This window comes from Raphanus sativus, chromosome 1 (assembly GCF_000801105.2).
Source record: "Raphanus sativus cultivar WK10039 chromosome 1, ASM80110v3, whole genome shotgun sequence".
In the NCBI taxonomy this organism is placed as follows: domain Eukaryota; kingdom Viridiplantae; phylum Streptophyta; class Magnoliopsida; order Brassicales; family Brassicaceae; genus Raphanus; species Raphanus sativus.
The window spans coordinates 17,679,382-17,689,555 of NC_079511.1; the positions used below are offsets into that span (position 1 = coordinate 17,679,382).

Here is a 10,174-nt window from a genome sequence, read left to right on the forward strand (position 1 = left end):
TTGTTATCTCTTCGAATCGTTGCTGTCGAACAGCTAGCTGATGCATTGTACGCTCACTTTCCTGAGCTTTGTCTACTAGTTGCATCATCATCTGACGAACCTCAGAAAGCTGAGCCTCCAATTGATTCGGAGCGGCTTGCTGCTGAGGATTCTCGGTGATTGGAAGCCCGGGGCCGGTTCCACTTGACGATCTCTGGTTAGTAGCTCCGGTTATATTCTGGCTCGTTCGAGCGTTAATAGGAAGCTGCTGCCCGGACCGGTGGTCACCACGTCGAGGTTCCGAGGTTACAAGGGTAGAGCCTCCGTCGTTCGGAGAGCCATCGCTCGGAATCGGGAGGTTTAGATCAGACGAATTTGTTGTCTGGTCGGTAGGATTCATCCCCAAGTTAGAGTAAGGGATTCCATTATTTCTTCCCCACAGACGGCGCCAATTGTGAGGGATTAAACTCACCTCCTGATTTTAGGTCAGGTTATAGTTTAGGAAAGGATTAGGGAAAGATAATCGCGGGCTGAATCCCGTAAGAACTTTAAAAGATGAATGAATGATTTTATTGATGATTTTGGGTAAAAAATATGTTTACAAAGATGTTTCTCCTAACGATTACAAAGATAGCAAAAATGCTTTAGAATTGATATGAATAATCGTGAAAAATGAATAATAATTAGGATCCCCCTCTTCTCGAGTTCCTTTCTCTTTAAATAGCCTCAGGTCCCGCTTGATCATAGCCAACTGGTTTCCGAGATCTTCTCCGTTTATTGAGGAATCCGCAACAGCTTCCTTTGACCGGGTCCTGCGCTCCTTCCGTTATGGTGTGAGCTTCCTCTTCACCGTGACCTCTTTTGGTTAAAGTCTTTAGCTCTCAGCCTCGGGCTCCAGCTTAGCTCTTCTCAAAGATTGAATTCGTAATGGGCCTGTCATGGCCCGTTATTGTTCTTTATTATTTGTTGTTCAGCTATCGGGCCATATTTGGGCCTAACAACAGTGAGGGTATGGATCAAGCAAAGTCGGCGTTTAGGGTTCTTTTCTGACGATTCTCGATTTAAGTTGTGGATCTCGTTGGAGCTCTAGGGTTGGAAGCGTGTGGTGGTGTGGTGGATTCTCTCCATGTGCTCGTCGTGGTGGTTTCAAAGAATTTTCTTCGTAGTGGAGAAGAGTTCATAGCTTCCCTCTCATGTCGGCTTGGCGTCTTGTCGGTTGGTAAATGGATTGTCTCTTACTCAGGGAATGTGGTTGTAGTTGTCGACGGCGCGTGCATAGGGGTGAGGTAGCTGTGTGGGGCCGTTTTTCAGGAGAGAATAACTCTCTCGAGGTGTCCTTTTTTCTTGGCCAATGGCGACGGCTGCCATAATCTCTACGAAGCCAACTCAATAGATGTAGGCCAAATACAAAGCCCACAGAAAAGATTAGCCCACTCATTTAAAAAAAAAATTATAGAGGTGGGATGCACAAAGATGGACACGTGTCCTTTTCAAGAGAGAGTAACTCTCTCATTATATTATAGATTAGCTAATTATTTGGTTTCATTTTATTCTTTTTTTTTTGCTAAATACGTTATAGCATGTATTATTTTATTTTTTACTCTACAATCATGTAATTCTTTTTTTTACAACAATAAACTACTCTTCCAAGACACTACCGGTTCAGAAAGCCAAATCGGAGGTATAGAATCGACATATAATATAACTGAAGGTGAACTCCTTGCACCACATGAAAGCTTATCCGTCATTGTGTTATGTACCCTTGGAATATGTTTGATCTTGAAACTAGAGAAGTAAGTCTTACTTCGGTGATATATCAATGGAAGACTGCAACAACATGTTCAATCGATCCAACCGTGCAGCTAGACGTGCACCATCGATCGCCACCACCACACACCCATCCATCGACACCTTCAACAGAGCTCAACCGAGATCTCATGAACCTTATGATATCAGGAACGTTTCACTAACACTTGATGAATTTGGAATTTTTAGGGACACAGATGGCTACGCAAGAGCTATGGATGGAAGAGTTCTGCACATAACCAGAGAGGACATAGCAGACATCCTCCAAGTTGCCAATGAACCAGAAAACCTGTTCACAAAGCAACGTAGCCATCCAGACATCCTACATCACGTCCAGAACAACCACAACACCAACTCAAGGGAGGATACAGTTCCTCAACACTTCGGTCAACCTCGACATTCACAATCGATCGACATCGTTTCAACACTGTCGATCGACGGCGGATATCCCGGATCTATCGACAGACCAAGAATTAGATCGCCCGACAGACGATTGGAGTTTGGACGACGTGCCTTCAATACTGATGGATCCAGGAGATTCAAGTGGGAAGCTAAGGATGAATATGGTGTCTACAGAGATGAGTTTGGCTATGCTAGAGGAGTTGATGGTGAGATCATCCATGTTACCAAGGAGCAAGTAAAGAGACTTTTGGATAGAGCATCTCTTTTTCACAGAGGTTGCTTACAACTTCCAAGGATGTCAGTTACAAGGATTTCCAGAATGATATGGCTGGGATAAGAGTGGAGCTTGGAAACATATTGACCATGCTTGAGAAAGTGGCTACGCCACCAGTATCGACCGACAGAGTACTTGTACCATCGATCGACATCGGCAAGACTACATCCATGGACCGACCAGAACGTTCATCACCTGAGAAAGATGAATGGGAGGTTGCTTACATCAATACACGGATTGGAGACGTCTACAGCCCTCTCAACAACAATGTCGAATGGTTAAGCAAGAGGATCGATCTTCTACAGAAAGAGTTGGACACAATTCGCCAGAATGACCAGGCTCAGAATGCTACTTTTCCATCGATCGACACACAGCCTTCGTCGTCGATCGACACGAGGTTCGCAGAACTGGAAGATAAGATGAAATCGTACGTAAGGAAACATGAACTCTTCAGTTCACCTATCCTGCGATTTCAAGCCACAATGTCACAGCAGCTGAACGAGCTACAAAGGGACATGAGCATCGTTCAAAATCATCTTGGCCTTTGTGACAACACGGTAACATCGATCGATAGGACTCGACCAACATCGATCGACAGCGAGCCACCAGCGAAAAGAGCAGGCACTCCAGCAGCAGTTGATGAACTTAAACTTGAGCTGTATGAGGCTATGGATGCTATGGAAAGGAGACTCAACGGGACCTGTGATACCATTAACTACACTGTTAACGAAAGGGTTAACAGCCTCTGCAGAACTACTCGCCACATGAAGGGCAATATTCGTGCTCTGCAGTACCAAGGACAGTGTTCACAGTCGATCGACACAATGGATGCTGCGTCGACCGACAGACCCCTCAGCGAAATGACCGACGCGCATCTCGTAGCATCGATCGACACCGAGTCTTTAGCGGACCGAGATCAGTTTATTCTGGACAGGATCGATGCATTACAGAGTGAGCTGAAATTATTGTCCGTACACACCTACCAGATCATCGACAGGAAAGTTGACAAAATCGAATACATCGAGAATTCTGTGAGGAAACTTCAAGATACAGTCCTCCAGAATGATAAGAAGCAACTACAAGCGGATGATGCCACAAGAAGCTTCGTCGCCACATGGTTCAATAGTAGGAGACACAAGATTGATGATTGCTGTCCGGTAATCAGCAGTTTCTGCACCCCATGAGTCACTCACCTACCACAGTCAAGCTAAATGACTATAACCAAGCGCTGAGTGGGAGGCAACCCACTATTAGGTTTTCTTTTTTTTTATTTTATTTTATTTTTCTTTTTGCTTTTATTTTTCTTTTTCGAATTTATTTTGCAGTTTTTATTAGATCCAAGTAGAATGATAATTCCATCGACCGACATTCACCATTCATATCGCTCGACACCACACGACCATTACTAACGATCGACGTATACCACTATGAATTGATCGACATCTTGTCGATCAGGTTTGTTCATTCTGACTTGTTATATTTATTAATTATGTTGATCAAAATTATTTTTCGCATAAGTATTAAATAGGAACATTGATATGGATTTATATTTGATTGCCTGACCACTCTTTAGCACCATTCTAGATTACTGATTGCAGATAGTACTAAAGATGCTAAAGTGGATCAACTTGCTATCTATATTCACTAGCTAAGATTGTTTGAGGGAACCAAAGCTGACCTCCAACACTAATATTGACTTATTTGCTTGTCTTGGGGCTTGGATATCACTGGATCGGAATCCTCTTACAAGTCTGGAAGGTAAAAAGTCTGTGTGTTTCTGGTTCCCTTCCTTCTCTCTCTTCGGCATCTCGAGATCTAAGTTTATGTTATAAAAGATTGAAATGATTTCTTGAGAAGCAGAGGGATAGGAGTGTCTCCTGCGACCCCAGTATTCTAAATCTCAAGGATGATTACACATTGTGGAAACGAGGGGTAGGAGTGATTCCTGTGACCCCATTATTCGCTACACTTTGTCAAAAATGTATGAGTTACAATGCAAATGTCAATGAGATGGACTAGATGACCTATGTGGCATCGAAACCTGTTGAAATTGAAACTAATAAGAGATTCAGTGAAGAGAGAAGAGGGAAGAAAGGGATCAGAGAAGACTACCTGTGTGTTTAGATACTTGTTTGAGTTGAATCTATGTGTTCTTTGATCGATACTCCCAAGGTAAAGCCTGCACTTTATTTTATGTCAAGAAATGAGGTTAGTAGAGGGGAATGTCAGATGAGAATTGCTAAGTTGTTGACTAGATGAGTTTGGTTGCTAAGCTAGGATAAGGCATGATGAACTTCTGTGATTAGGATGTTTAGACATGAATTGCAAACCCATAGAGTGATGACTTCAATATATTGAATCTTTGAGTTCCTGCTATTTCCAAACATTTTCCAAAGACTACTGTTTTTGCTTGAGGACAAGCAAAGGAGTAAGTCTGGGGGAGTTGATATACCATGGATTTTACCCATTTTTAACCATGGTATACTAGTGTTTTACTATATATTTAATCTGTTTTCTAGCCTGTTAGGTATGTTTTCAGGTTCAGGAGCATTTTGTGAGAAAGTGATGTTTTTGGAGCATTTTGGAGTATAAGAGATGATACACACGAGTTGACCATTCAAGACAAAGTCGGAAGTCAACATTGCAATTATAATCGATCGATACTCATTCTGAGTTGTCGATCGATGTAGCTGAGAAGATCCGCGTACTAGAAGATTATAATTGATCGATACACATTTAGTGTTGTCGATCGATATCGAGGACGAAATGGTTTAGCCGACTACTTCACCAAGACTTCACCAAATTACGAGATTGCCCCTGACGAGTTTTTAACCTAATGGAAATGCTTAAATACTCCTGCTAAGTGCTTTTGACGGCAAGTTTTGAAACCCTTTGAAGCTTGAAGCTTTTTACAACCAAAGCAGAGAGTGTGAGAGAGAGACTAGAGTTTTATTTGTTTTAGAGAGATTGGAGAGATTTCTCATCTCCTTTTGTATTTCTACTTTATTCTATCTATGCAATTCTTTCATCTATCTATTGTTATGAATTGCTTAGCTATGTCTGAGTAGTCTACTTGTTAGATCTAGGTTTAAATATGTTTGTGGGATTAGCCCCAAACTATAATTGCTAAGTTGTGATACTCATCAAATGGATTGTACCCTATGCTTGTTTTAGAGTAGCTAACTAGAACATAGATCACTAGGATCTTAGATTATCTTGAATTATCCATTTGAGAGATGCATGTTTCCCGTTGAGAAGAACGACAGTTCCTCCTTGAGACCTCGCGGTCATATTCGGTTCGCGCCTAGGCAGATCTAGAAGCCGTCGATCGATACCCTACTGGTAAATCGATCGGTGCCGCGAAAGGTGTATCGCTCGATATCTCAAAAGGATATCGACCGACTCTTTTTCTGTGTCATCATGCGAAAGGTGTGGCCAGAGATCTAGATATTTTAACCAGTGATTCATTCACATATGTTAAGCGGCTGAGATCTATAGTATCATGCAAGCAACTTATTAAAGCATTTATAGAGATTATAATCTCCATTCCTGAATAGAAACCCTATGTCTAGCACTCTTTATCCCATTTAAACAACCCTTCATATTGTTAGTTAGAGCAACTGCCTTGCTCATTTTAGGAATTGTTATTTTTATTTCTATCATATAAACCAACCTTGCCTAGGATTGATTAGTAGATTTTATTTAATTGGTTCCCTAGCTCCTCGTGATTCGATCCCTAAGTACTACAGCTGTACCTCTTATTTGAGAGAGTAAGCTCTACTGGGTAATTTGAGCACTATCAACCATCGAGTTCGTTTCTGGCTGAACTTATGGAGACTCAAGAGGGCCCAGCTAAGGTAATGGTATCCTCTTTAAATGATAACCAAGGAACCAGTACGGCTCTGCTAGAAATATAGGAGAATTCGGAGATGTTTGATGAACATGGGTTAGGACTGGAAGGTATTGATAGTGCTATGCAGGATAGTGTTGATACACAGCAACTAAGGGATGGAGATATGGAAGAAGATGTGGGTTTGGTGGATGAGAAGACTGAGGTTCTTGGTGATAAAATGGAGGAGAAGGGTCCTGACGGCAACAGGGGAAGGAGCTAATCGGCAGGGTGCACGCAAGAAGAATCAAAAGCCAGCTGCAGGTGCTGGTGCGTCAAAGAAGATGGCGCAACTGGTGAATGTTAAACAGCCGACTGCGAAACCGGGAATCCGACACGGAGAACCCTCCAAGCAGGTGGAGGACAAGGGGACTTCAAACCCGAAAATGATCCCCCCAAGAACTAAGTTTTATGATTAAAGTCTCTTTTTCAGCAAGATGGCTTGGGTTTTTTCTTTTTATTTTTGGTTTTGTTTCAATAAGCTCGACGAGCATCTCTTTATTTCCCTTGTTTGTTATGAAGTGGGTGTCAATTCTTAAGTTGTTGTGTGGTCTTTGGGGCCTATCTTGCCTCACCTTATTATTTTGGAATAAAATTGATCTTGCTATGTTGGAATATTGGTGCTGCATTTGTGTGATCTGGTCGTTGATAATGATGTCTCGGAGTGGTCAAGTTTTGGTCTTCATTATTTATCTCTTCCCTAGCATAGGATCTCGATCTTATGTTGAGGTTGTGGACAGGAATGTGGTCATTTATAATCATGCCCATATGAGCTTTAGTTTTTTTACGATGGCTAGGGAAAATTATATTAATTTAGGTAACAAAGTGGAGATGATGCACTATGGCTTCTGGTTGGTACAGGTGGGATTACTCGGTTTATTTGATTACTTCAGAAGGCATAAATGGTTCTTGAATTTTTTAACTAGGTATCGGGAGGAACAGGAACAGTTTTGGCTATGGCTTATGGAGGCAGTTCAGTGGTTGGTCCCCTTAAACCAAACCCACGAACCAATGTACCCAATAGAAGACGCAAGAAATATTGGGAATTGGTACGATCATGATATGATGGTCTCTATTGCCAGTTTTCTGATTATTGGTGTAATTAAGGATTTCTTTATATCCGTTTCAGAAGCTCTACAGAGCAAACTTGATTATTTTTTATGCGAATATTAAGTTGGAATTGCAGAGGTATGGGAAGTAAATGGACAATAAGTTACTTACGGGAAATATGGCATAAGCATAAACCGAATTTTTTGTTCCTTTCGGAAACAAAACAAGATTGGGCCTTTGTTCAAAGTTTTCAAGCACCCTTTGGATTTGATAATTTGGTGACGGTGGATCCAATAGGAACAAGTGGTGGAATAGCTCTTTACTTTAACAATGAGTTTCAGGTCAAAATTCTTTATTCTAGTAATCGCATGACTGATGTTGAAGCAGAGGTCCTTGGGAAGAGAGTTTTCAAATGAGATTACGGGTAATCATGAGAAAGAAGGAGGTAATGTACGAAGCCCAGCATATTTTATTCTTTTCAATGATATGATTATGAATACTGGTTTACTAGAATTCCCAGCCAGGGGAAACAAAATTTCCTTGCAAGGAAGAAGGAATAAAGTTATGGTAAAATGCCGTCTTGACCGTGCATTAGCAAATGAGGATTAGCACACACTATTTCCTTGCTCATATACTGAGTACTTAGGACTGGTGGGGTCTGACCATAGGCCAATTGTGGCTTTCCTTGAGGACAAAGTTCAGAAACGTAGAGGTCAGTTTCGGTTTGATAAAAGGTGGATCGGGCAAGATGGTTTAATGGAGACAATTGAAAGAGGATGGGTAGATACATCAAGAAATAATGGAGGGCAAGAGTCGAGTAATTTTGTCTCAAGAATTGTAAACTGCAGGCATGAGATCTCAACATGGCGAAAGAATAATCCCCCTTATGGGAAGGAAAAAATTGGCGAGCTTCAGAAGGTCCTTGAAGAGGTCCAAACGGATAATAATAGAACTCAAGAGGATATTTTGAATGTATCTAGGAAGTTACAGGAGGCGTATAAAGATGAAGAAGAATACTGGTATCAAAAAAGTCGGAATACGTAGAATACAGTGGGGGATCTTAACACAAAGTTCTATCATGGTCTAACAAAACAATGTCGTACTCGGAATAGAATCGTGGGACTTTATGATGAAAATGGCAACTGGATAGTCAAGGATCAAGGACTGGAAAAAGTCGCAGTAGATTATTTTGATGATTTATTCCATACAACTTCCCCGACCGAGTTTCATGGTTTTTTGGAGGAGGTAGCATCAACCATTACCCCTCAAATGAATCAGAGATTAATTAGATTAACTACGGAGGAAGAGGTTCGCCAGGCACTTTTCATGATGCACCCGGAGAAAGCTCCGGGTCCGGATGGAATGACGGCTCTATTTTTTCAGCATTCGTGGAATATAATTAAGAAGGAATTATTGGATTTGGTAAATGACTTTCTTACTTCTGGGGAATTGGATACAAGGCTAAATATGACCAATATCTGTCTAATCCCGAAAACGGAGAGACCTACAAGGATGAAAGAAATACGACCTATAAGTCCATGCAATGTAGGATACAAGATCATCTCGAAGTTATTATGTCAAAGGTTAAAGGCGTGTCTTCCATCGCTCATGTCAAAGGTTAAAGGCGTGTCTTCGATCGCCCAGGAAATGTTCCACGGTTTGAAAACAAATAAGGCATGTCAAAATAAGTTTGTGGCTATTAAAACGGATATGAGCAAAGCGTATGATCGTGTGGAATGGAGATTTATACAGGAGGTACTATTAAAGATGGGATTTGATCAGCATTGGATTAAACTAATAATGGAATGTATATCGTCGGTCCAATACAGTGTTTTGCTGAACGGTCAACCGAGAGGACATATCACTCCAGAGAGAGGCCTTAGGCAAGGGGATCCGCTCTCACCTTACTTGTTTATTTTGTGTACGGAAGCACTGATTGCAAATATTAATAGGGTTGAAAGGGAGAAACAGCTGACCGGTTAAAGGTGGCCAGGGCTTGTCCATCTATTTCTCACCTGCTTTTTGCCGATGATAGTTTTTTTTTCTGCAAAGCGAAAAAAGAAGAGTATCAGACAATTCTCAGGATTCTAAAGGATTACGAGGAGGTATCAGGACAGCAGGTAAATTTTGATAAATCTTCAATACAGTTTGGGCATAAAATTGAAGAATTGGAAAGACATGAATTACGGGATATACTTGGGATACAAAATCAAGGCAGAATGGGATTTTACTTGGGAATACCTGAAAATTTGAGTGACTCAAAAATTCAGGTATTCGGTTTTATTCATGACCGCCTAAATGATAGAGTAAATGGTTGGACCTTTAGATTCTTTTCTAAGGGGGGGAAGGAAGTAATTATAAAATCGGTGGTCACGGCCTTACCAAACCATGTAATGGCCAGTTTCTGTATTCTGAAAACGGTAATTAAGAAACTGACGAGTGCAGTGGCAAAATTTTGGTGGAGCCGGGAGGCGCAACAAGAGGCATGCATTGGCAATCTTGGGACAAAGTATGTTTACCTAAGGAAGAGGGAGGACTGGGCTTTAAAGATTTTACGGATTTTAATACAGCCATGCTAGGAAAGCAATTCTGGAGATTAATAGAGAAACCTCAAACTCTATTTTCTCGTGTTTTCAAAGGTCGATATTTCAGAAATGCATCACCTTTGGAACCAATTCGTTCGTACTCGGCGTCTTATGGATGGCGAAGTATTATTTCTGCTAGATCTCTGGTAAGCAAAGGACTAATCAAAAGGGTGGGATCAGGATCAACCA

General features: G+C 41.3%; 1 pseudogene; it reads right to left on the reverse strand.

Annotated features, from left to right (window-relative positions):
• The window catches only part of LOC130494740 (uncharacterized), a 10,420-nt pseudogene extending 10,041 nt beyond the window's left edge, over positions 1-379 (reverse strand).
• Positions 380-10,174: the final 9,795 nt, after the last annotated feature.